General features: G+C 37.6%; 1 protein-coding gene and 2 long non-coding RNA genes across 5 annotated transcripts in view; 1 reads left to right on the top strand and 2 right to left on the bottom strand.

Moving 5' to 3' along the window:
- The window catches only part of LOC105489215 (uncharacterized), a 57,219-nt gene extending 51,906 nt beyond the window's left edge, over positions 1–5,313 (bottom strand). The window contains exon 1 of the long non-coding RNA XR_011607700.1: positions 4,638–5,313. This is a non-coding gene — a long non-coding RNA (uncharacterized lncRNA). The remainder of the gene's footprint in view (positions 1–4,637) is intronic.
- Positions 1–10,330, top strand: part of LOC105489247 (NBPF family member NBPF4-like) — an 84,983-nt gene that overhangs the window by 21,262 nt on the left and 53,391 nt on the right. The gene's annotated exons all lie outside the window — the stretch shown is intronic.
- LOC105489213 (uncharacterized) overlaps positions 5,402–10,330 on the bottom strand; it is a 137,199-nt gene continuing 132,270 nt past the window's right edge. For all 3 annotated transcript variants that reach the window (XR_011607678.1, XR_011607687.1, XR_011607681.1), the window contains 2 exons: positions 10,020–10,240; positions 5,402–7,268 (listed from right to left, as the gene is read on the bottom strand). This is a non-coding gene — a long non-coding RNA (uncharacterized lncRNA). The remainder of the gene's footprint in view (positions 7,269–10,019; positions 10,241–10,330) is intronic.

Genomic DNA, 10,330 nt, shown 5'->3' with positions numbered 1-10,330 from the left:
GCATTCTTCGTAAAGAACAATATTCCCTGCCCAAATTTTAACTTTCATCCAAAATTAATTTTAATTTCTTTTTGCTGGCATTCTGTTGTGTAAAAGAATATTCTGTGTCCCAATTTTAACTTGCATCCAAAATTAATTTTAGTCCATCAGTTAAAATGTTTAAGTTTTAAATCTGTTTCATTAAACATTTTTTGCCCTCACTCTGGACTATTGGATTTTTTACGTATAATGTTTTAAGCTTTTATTATTATGATTGATTGTGGCAGATGAGAATTTAGATTAATAAAACCATTCTTATTTCCCTGTTTATATTCTAAACTCTTCCATGTTTTAGTCTACATTTACCATATGTGGTAGATTGTATTTACTGTATTTCTTTGTTGATTTTGTTTCCTTTTTTGTTTGTGTATGTGTGTGTGCCTTTTGTTTGGTATTTAGGAAGAGTTGTATAGCTCCCATTTAACACTGCACTGAAAAGGTTTAGATGTCACTAATCCCATTTTAAGTTGACACATTTCTACTATTTGGTTTATAAATTTTAAATTCTTTCTTTCAACTTCAAATTTTTACCACTATGACAATCAAAGACATTATTTTCCTCTTCTCTAACCCCTGTACCTGCAATTTTTATTTGTTATTTTAACCCAAACATTAAGTGACAGCCTATGTGACAGCTTAGTTTTTGGTCGAGACTTACATTTAAATATGTTGATGCACATGAGCTATTCAAAAGTGTGTCCTAAGCATCACTCGTTGAGTGGAATTTATCCTTAACAGAGTCCTCATGAGGGAATCAGGTCTCGCTGACTTTAACATACTTAATAATAAACTTTTCCCAATGTCTTGACACATGGATTGCATCACTGTCTATTAGGCACTTGCCAAAAATGATTTTTTCTTGGGATTTTAGGAAATATTGTCTGACTTTGGGAAACAGGCATGTGTGCTCTCATTCTGGGATTGTATTTTGTTCAAGCAGGAACTTCAATTTCTGCCAGTTACTTCATTCATTCTCCTCACCACAAGTCTCCAGAGGATGCTTCCTTTGTCCAGGCCTCCCCGTCTCCCAGCAATTCTGCCCTTCGAAGACTGGCCCCTCTGGTCCTCTGCACTGTGAAGCCCCTGCCTTTCAATACCCCAGTAGCAGGGTTCTGATCCACCAGGTCTCAGGACTCATCTGTGTTTCTCCACACTCGCTTTCTGAGGAAGGTTTTACCTGTGCTTTGTCATTAACAGGCTGTCGTTGCTGTGCTGGTCTCTCTTTGCCTGGAGTTTCCTCTCCCTCTGCTGTTATGTGGCTCCCAGACCTGGCTAAATAAAATCACCTGGGGTCCCCAGTGCTCCCTAGCCCTGGTTGGGGGCAGGATTATGGGTGGTATTTTCGACTCCGTGTTAATCCCTAGGGCTTTGAAGTGTCTGTGGAGAAATTCAGCTATTATTCTATCCTACTTCTCCAAATGCAGAACTTCAACAGTCTAAAAAAGGAGACAGAATCCCATAGTAGAACATCCCCATAATCACTGGCCAGCTTCAACAATTATCATCGAATGGCTGAGCTTTACAAAATGCAATCCTTCCTACTTACCTAGGAAGTGTGTGTGTGTGTGTGTGTGTGTGTGTGTGTGTGTATTAATATATATGTATGTATATGTATATGGCTTATGTGTGTGTGTTTGTGTGTGTGTTTGTGGGGGGTGTGTGTGTGTACAGACAGTTTGGAAATGAGATTCTGGAGGCTGAAATTCTCAAGACGGAAAGGCAGATACCTGGGAAAGTGTTTCCTTCTTATTAGGCCTTTTACTTCTCCTCTGGCTTTAGGTTGATTGGATGAGGCCCACTCACCTTAGGGAGGGCAATCTGCTTCACGTAGACTGCCCATTCCAGTGTTAATGTCATCCAGAGACCCCTCCAGTACACACACAGAATAACATAGGAACAAATGTCCTGGCACCCTGGGGCTCGGTCACAGGGACACACACAATTAACCATCACACAAATTCTTTGTCATATTAGTGATTTTCATATTTTTCTCCCAATCTGTAGCATATCTTTTTATTCTATGAATAGTGTCTTGTGCTGACCAAGAATTTTTCATTTGTATAAAGTTGAATTTATCAATGTTTTCTTTAATTGTTTTGTTGATGTGATAACTAAGAATACTTAGCCTAACTCCACATCATGAAGAGTTTCTCTTATGTTTTCTACTGTAAGTTCTCTAGTTTTGCAGTTTACGTTCAGTTCTGTAATTAATTTTGATTTAATTGTGATGCAAGTATGGAGGTTTAAGTGGATTTTTAAAATCTTTAGTTTTTTCCTTCATCTTTTATTTTAAGTTGCGGGGTACATGTGCAGGAGATGCAGGTTTGTTGCATAGGTAAACATGTGCCATGTGGTTTGCTGCACAGATCATCTCATCACCTAGTTATTATGCACAACATCTATTAGCTACTCTTCCTGATGCTCGCCCTCCCCCCAACCCAACCCCTCACTTCTGACGGGCCCTAGTGTGTGTTGTTTCCCCCATGTGTCTATGTGTTCTCGTCATTCTGCTACAACTTATAAGTAAGAACATGTGGCATTTGGTTTTCTGTTCCTACATTCGTTTGCTGAGAATAATGGTTTCTAACTTCAACCATGTCCCTGCAAAAGACATTGTCTCATTCCTTTTCATGGCTGCATAGTATTCCATGGTCTATATGTACCATATTTTCTTTATTCAGTCTATCACTGATGGGCAATGAAAGCTATAAACCCCATATATCCGAGAAGCATAGTGTATACTAACGACAACAAATATGAAGAAAACTACACCAAGGAACACCATACTCAAATTGATCAAAACCAGTGATAAACAGAAAAATTCTAGGAGGAATAAAAGGAGAAAAAGCACATTACATACAGAGGACTAAATGTAAGGATGGCATTTGATTTCTTATCAGAACCACTACAAACTAGAGGTTTGCGGTAGTTTTAAACACTGAAAAAAAAACACGAGCAATCAAAACTGACATCTGAATAGACTTCTAAAACTAAAGAGATTGAATTAGCATTCAAAAAAAATACATGCCAAAAAAAGCCTGGGCCCAGACGGGTTCACAGCTAAATCCTACCAAACATCTAAAGGAGAGTTGATATCAATTTTTCACAAACTATTCCAAAAATAGAGGACAGAACACTTCCCAGCTTATTCTATGAGGCCAGTATTACTCCAAGAGATCACAAGAAAACTACAAATGAGTATCGTCTTTAAATACAGACACAAATCCTCAACAAAATATAGCAAACTGAATCCAGTAACATCAGCATAAATTATACACGATGGCCAAGTGGGATTTATCCAAGGGATAGAAGATAAGTTTAACATCTGAAAACCAATTAATGTAGTATCAGTAGAAAATAAACCAAAACTAATCTGATCATCTCAATAGACGTGGGAAAGGCATATGACAAAATTCAATATTCTTTCAACAAACAAGGAATAGAAGGGAACTTCCTCAACCTGATAGAGGACATCTGTCAGAAAGCTTCAGTTAACATCATGTTTAGTGGGACAGACCGAATGCTTTCACCTTTAGATTAGGAATAATACAAAGATGTCCACTCTCACCACTTCCATTCAATGTTGTACTGGAGATTGTAGCCAGGACAATTAGGTAAGAGAATGAAACAAAAGGTATCCAGATAGGAACAGAAGAATTTAGACCACCTTTATTTGCCGATGATATGTTCTTCATGTAGAAAACCTCAAGGAATGTACTAAAATACTACCAGAATTAATAAGTTCATCAGGGTTACAGGACATAAGATCAGCACTTAACAATAAATTGTATTTCAGATTTTCAAATTAGGGATACCAAATGTCTAATCTCTGGACAGTGAAATGATGAGTATTTCTTCCTCTGTGATCTCCTGTATTTTCTATATGGTAAATATGTGCCAGTTTCATAATCAGAAATGAAATTACAAAGATCGTTTAAAAGCAGCAAAAGAAATTTGTATGAAGGAGATAATTTTAAGGTTGCTGAAAAAAAATCATTCTAATGTAACCCAGTTAGCTAATGTAGTTTCTTTGTTTTTAAGATACATTGCTTAGACAGCATATAATGAGAATAAAACAAATGTATTTTAATCTATTTTTAAAACTTAGTAATTTTATAGGAGTTGATTTTCTTAGTCACCACTGCTTTCATAAATAACATATGTTCTTCCAGGGGGAGCACGGTAATATTTCAATGCAAGCGAAATGTTGTTTACAATGCTGTTCATTGATTCATCCTGTCGGGTTGCAAAAGGCTACCAGAAAGTTTGTGAAAGATGTTTGGTGGGTAGCAGGAAGTTGTGAGGTTTAACACATATATTTGGCTAAATAAAATTCTGATGGGTGCACATAGTAGCCAGTACTCCAGTTCATGCATGTGCAATCTGGATTACTGTAGCCAAGTCATCATTAGGTTGGTAATGATTTAATAAACCAAATAGGTGATCGGGCCAGTGGCTCACACCTGTAACCCCAGCACTTTGGGAAGCCGAGGCGGGTAGATCACTTGAGGACAGGAGTTCGAGACCAGCCTGGCCAAAAAGGTGAAATGCAGTCTCTATTAAAAATACACAAATTAACTGGGTAGGGTGACACATACCTGTAATTCCCACTACTCGGGAGGCTGAGGCACGAGAATCACTTGAGCCCAGGAGGCAGAGGTTGCAATGAGCCGAGATTGTGCCATCGTACTCCAGCCTGGACAACAGAGCAAGATTGTGTCTCAAAATAACAATAATAATAATCCAAATCATTATTTACATTTAGTGATACAAATGAAGAACAATGATCTTCATTTCTCTACTTGTATTTTTGGTAGCACTGTTATTGTTTTTAGACCAATATACATTTTTGTAAATTAAAAAAATAATTGTTTTAGAGTCGGTGTCTCACTCTGTCATCCAGCCTGGAATGCAGAAGTGTGATCATGGCTGACTGCAGCCTCAAACTCCTGGGCTGAAGTGATCCTGTCACCTTTGTCTCCTGAGTATGTGGGACTACCAGGTATATGCCACAAAATCTGGCCAACTTACGCTTATTTTTAAACATTTTTTCTTAAGAGAAGACATAATGACCTTTAGTGTAATAGTATATTCTAAACAATTTATGATTAGGATTCTTCGTCCCCAAACACATGTTATTGCTTCCAGTATAATTCTTCAGTCTGCAGAAGAGTGAGGACATAAGGTGTCGCTCTCTTCCGCCAATAACAACATTCCTGAGTTTATGTAGTACTTTAGAGTGTACTGTGTGGATCTCAGGATTCTTTCAATACTCCTTGCAGGATGGCGGAGCCGGTATTATGAATTTGGTCTTGTACATAAGGAAACTGGAACTTAGAGATTTTCAGTTAATTTGCCTGAAGTTGAAGATGTATAAGAGAAGGAAATGTGAACCAGGATGATATTCAGAAAGGACAAGGTGGTTGGAACCAGACAAGCATAGATAAGAGTCATGATTCTGTCATTTGGGAAAGTCACTCAATCTCACTGATAATCAGTTTTCACATATGTAAAAAAAGGTATTAAGTCCAACTTTGCTGAAATATTATAAGACTTAAATAGGAATCATATATGTTAATCATCTAGAATTTAGGATGTTTCTTTAACAGCCATCTCCATTCATTTCTCTTAAATATTTTCACATTGAGGAGACAGTTGTAGCTGAATATTTTAAGCATGGAAACAAGCATGACTGGGGGATGCAATTATAGACAATTTTAACTGTGATTCCCTGGGTCACCTTGAATTTCTTCTGTGGGATTAATTCTTCCCTTGCTCTAGATGAAAGGGCAACTCCTACAACTTATCACTTCCAGTTAATGAAAGGTTCTTCAAAAAAGGAATTCATATGTGAGACCCAGGGTGGTCATCAAAACTTCAACCTCAATTTCAAGCTAAAACTTCTTCTCCCTGCAGGTAGGCCAGCTGCAGACCAAAAGCCTGCAGCGGAGAAAGTGGATGTGTCGGCCTTTTTCTTTTTTCTCCTTCCAGGATTGTTCCTTCTCTGGCTCTCTAACCACACCAGAGTCACAACAGGGTAGAGAGGAGAGGAAGCGGGCAGTCAGCAGGTTCCTACTTGACTCATACAGTTGTGAGCTGCACTACGTTCTCTGCCCTGAGAGCTTTTAAAACCCTCTCTTTCTCTTATGGCTCTTTTTGGGGAGTTATATGGAGACTCCCTACCCCACCCTATTACTATGGATGTTTCATGTAGTTTCTTAGTGGGGATCAGGTTCTTTCCTCCCTGGCTGGTCACTTATGGCTCCTTTTTCAGGTCCTAGACATCTGATGGTGCCTCAACATTTTTTCCCCTGCTGAAATCTGTATTTCTTCCAGAAATCCCTTTCAGAAAAAAATCTAAGAAAATCCCACCCTGACTGTCTTGCACAGCCAATATCTGGTACAGGAGAAAAATTCATATATTCTTCCTTTCATCAAACTGAGAGAGAAACTTGCCCAAGGCAGCAGTTTCTCTTTCACTTTATTGTAAGAACTGTTAGCTTAGCTTTCTTAATTATATTCGCTGTGTCCTCAAAACTCATGACACTTGCATCAAACTTTCTGTTTGTCATGAAGAGGAGATAAGAAATACAGTGTATACATGCAATAGAATATGATTCTACTTTAAAAAAGAAAGGAATTCTGACATGTTACAATATGAATGAAACTTGAGGACATTTTGCTAAATGAAATATGCCCATCACAAATGGACCAATACTATATAATTTACTTAGAATAGAGAAATTCATAAATAGAGTAGAATGGTGGATGCCAGGGGCTTCCAGGAGGGAGGAATAAGGAGTTAGTGTTAATGGGTACAAAGTTTCCAATTTGTAAGATGAAGAGTTTTAGAGTTTGGTTGCACTAGTGTGAATGTACTTAATGCCACTGAACTGTACGCTTAAAAATGGTTAAGATGGTAAATGTTATGTTATGTGCATTTTACCACAATTAAGAAATAAGGCCAGGCATGGTGGCTCATACCTGTAATCCAGGCAGTTTGGGAAGCCAAGGTGGGAGGATTCCTTGAACCCAGGAGTTAGAGATCAGACGGGGCAAAATAGTGAGACCCAGTGTTAACCAAAAAAAATTAAAACTTAGCTGAGCATCGTGGTGCACGTCTGTAGTCCTGGCTACACGGGAGGCTGAGGCAGGAGGATCACTTGAGCCCAGGAGTTTGAGGCTGCAGTGAGCCACGATTATGCCATTGCACTTCAACCTGGGCAACCCTGTCTCAATAAAATAAAGGAAGAAAAGAAAAGAAAGCTAACTTTAACCATCTCATGCCATTTTAGCACCAGAAAGTTACATTATACACTTCAGTCTTAAATAGATGACTGAGTCATGCATAAATCATTCACAGGAATTACAAAAGTCCTGACTCAATATCAACCTTTTATTTTATTATTGGTGGAGGGATGCTGATGTAAGTGTTTTTGTAATATATAATATAATTTTAAAAGCTAAATGTATTACATTTCTTTTGTTTTTTTTTTAATAATATTGTAATGCACAGTGAGTGAATATGGACAGATAATATTTTTAAAACAAAAAAAAGTGTTACACTCAGGTTTTAAATCATATTTTAGCTCTGTATTGTTTGTTGCTGTATTTTAAGGCTCTGTAACTGTAGCGATGCGTAAAAAAGTAAAGATCCACTTAGTTTTTTTCCCTCTTAAGCCCTCCTGGAGGCCTGCATTCAGCTTTCAGCTTTTGTAATCTAGCCCAGAGCCATTCTTCAACTTTAAGTTTCAGCACCCTCTGCTGAACTGTTAGCAACATTACATTGTGTCCGTTTTTCATTAGTGGGTGCCTTTCTTTCAGAAGTAAAATATAATTTTCAAAATAATATTTTGAAAATGCACTACAGAGATGAACTCTCTGCAAATTCAATTGCTCTCAAACTATTTGAAACTTATTACAATTATACATTTACAGCCACATTACTGCAAAGAAACAAGTAGTCATGATTTTAAGATACAATCAGACTTTAGTGTAAAGGACATTCCGTTTTTGAGTATATTTGGCAAAATGCATGAAAAAAATAGCAAAAAGTTCTACTTTAAAAATGAGTAATAGATACTTTAAAATAAGAAATGTGCATTTAAAATTTTTCTCTGCAGCGTGTGTTAGCTGTTAAAATGAATGTTAGGGGAGCAATTTTTATAGATTCTTAGGTTAATTGTTATTTATACAACCCAAATTTCTTCCAGCTACAAAACCCTTTAAGTGTGGTAAACTTATTTCCTGTATCCCCTGACTAGATTATACGCTGTAGGAAGACTGAGAATTTTGTTGGTTTTCTTTACTGCTGCATCCCCTATATGAAGATCTCTCTATGGCACATAGTAGACACTCAATAAATATTTAATAGTTGAATGAACAATGTGGGAAGAAATGTCTACTCACACCTGCTTTGCACTTTGAAAAGCACAAAAGAGTTTATTATGGAACCACTTGAGATTAGTCCTTTTATTTCCATCTTACTTAGAGCCCTTTCTTCTTAGAACTTTGATCACCATTGTTACAATATGGTACCTAACTCTTCAGTGTTTGGATCTCTTCTTGTAAAACTTTATACATCTAAGATGATTGGGGGGAAGTAGTTTATATAAGAGGATTTATGTAACTGAACTTCTCTTTAAATAATCCTATGTAAACTTTTAATTAATGTAGTAGCAATTCCCTGTCTCCTCATGCGAAGAACGTAGATAATAATTAGCCTTTTTTGGAGTTATGTTTTCTTTCTGTTTTAATATTTACGATTGCCTTGTGTTGTAATGAAATTCTTGGATGTTAGCTCTTCCTCCACCCACTAGTCTCTTCTGTCATTATGCCTGGCTCAGACATTCCTGACCTCTCCCCAGCTACCCTATAGGCTTTCCTGCTATGAACCTGCTCTTCTGCTGGAAAGCAATTAAGCAAATATGGCAAGAGCCAGATATTAAATAAAATTGACTATGTCTCCGAATAAGGGCCAAAAATCAGGGTTTTAGTGCACAGCCTCTGTGTGGAGTTGAGAATTCCATCTTCATATGAATGAGGTGTTATCTCCACGTATCACCTAACAAATAGAACACATTTTGCTCCTGGCACATGATGTCCTCAAATGAAACCTGGGAAAGTTTGGAGTCTTTATGAACTTTTTTCATAGAATGTATTCTCAAAGTACGTAAGAAACAACATCAATTATGCTCAGTGCCCATTACATACATTGCATCTTGCCAGTGCTTATTTGAAATGTCTCCTACACAAATAGGAAGAAATGTGGGTATTAGGGGAATTTGGTTTATTCTTCTTTCACCCCTTCTTTTACACATTTGGCCCCAAAATAAGCAGAAGGAAGGTATTCTAGAGGGAATTTTTTGAACCAATGCCAGTGTAATCTTACCTTGTGATTCTCTCAGGTTAAGGATGGATCATACGCTATGCACCTAGTATGCAATTCCCTTTTTCCTTAGCGACCTTTGTGGGTATGGAATAATCACTGCTTCCACTCACCTTTGCAGCCATCTTCATGCCAGCTTTCTAAGCCCTTCTCCGTGATGCTAGCAGCATCAGAGAGGGCATCACAAGTGGAGAGACTGCAGGAAGGTAAATTATCTGCTGTAACTTCATTCATGGCCATGAAACTAGGCAACAACAGCGGGTATTCCATCAGTCTAGCATCACTTTGACCACTTTTGCTATACTGCACTGCTGATCGAATACAGTATTATAGGTGGGTTTTGTTTAGATCACACAGAGGCAGTTTGCAGGGGAAAATATATCACAGGCAAACCTGAGGAGTGGTACAATCTGAGGAAGTTAGGGAGGGCTTTTTAAAGGGCATTAGAAGTTTGTACGTTAAAAAAAATTAATGTACAAAAAAGTTGCAAGCACACTTTAAGGAATGCCTATATACGTTCACCCAGAGATTCCATCCACGTTTCACACCAAATGTCCCAACAACATCCTTTGGACCCACATATTACACTTACTTGTCAGATTTCTTTAGTTTCCTCAACTCAGAACAACAGTCATTCCTGATCTTTGTGGACTTCAATATCTGAAGATTACAGGCTGGTTATTCTGTAGAATATCCTCAAGTTTGTTTTCTCTGATGTTTCCTCATGATTCGATTCAGGTTATGCATTTTGTTGGGACTATCACAGAAGTGATGTTCTCTCTATCACATGACCCAGGATCTTCTTTCCTGTTACTGGTGACGTTAAATTTGGTCATTGGAGTAAGCTAGTATTTGCTAAGCTTCTTCACTATAAACTCTTTGTTCCATTTGTAATGTATAATA

The sequence above is a fragment of the Macaca nemestrina genome, chromosome 1 (genome assembly GCF_043159975.1).
Source record: "Macaca nemestrina isolate mMacNem1 chromosome 1, mMacNem.hap1, whole genome shotgun sequence".
NCBI lineage: Eukaryota > Metazoa > Chordata > Mammalia > Primates > Cercopithecidae > Macaca > Macaca nemestrina.
Note: the sequence above shows the minus strand (reverse complement) of the source record. Positions and strands in the feature narration are given on the sequence as shown.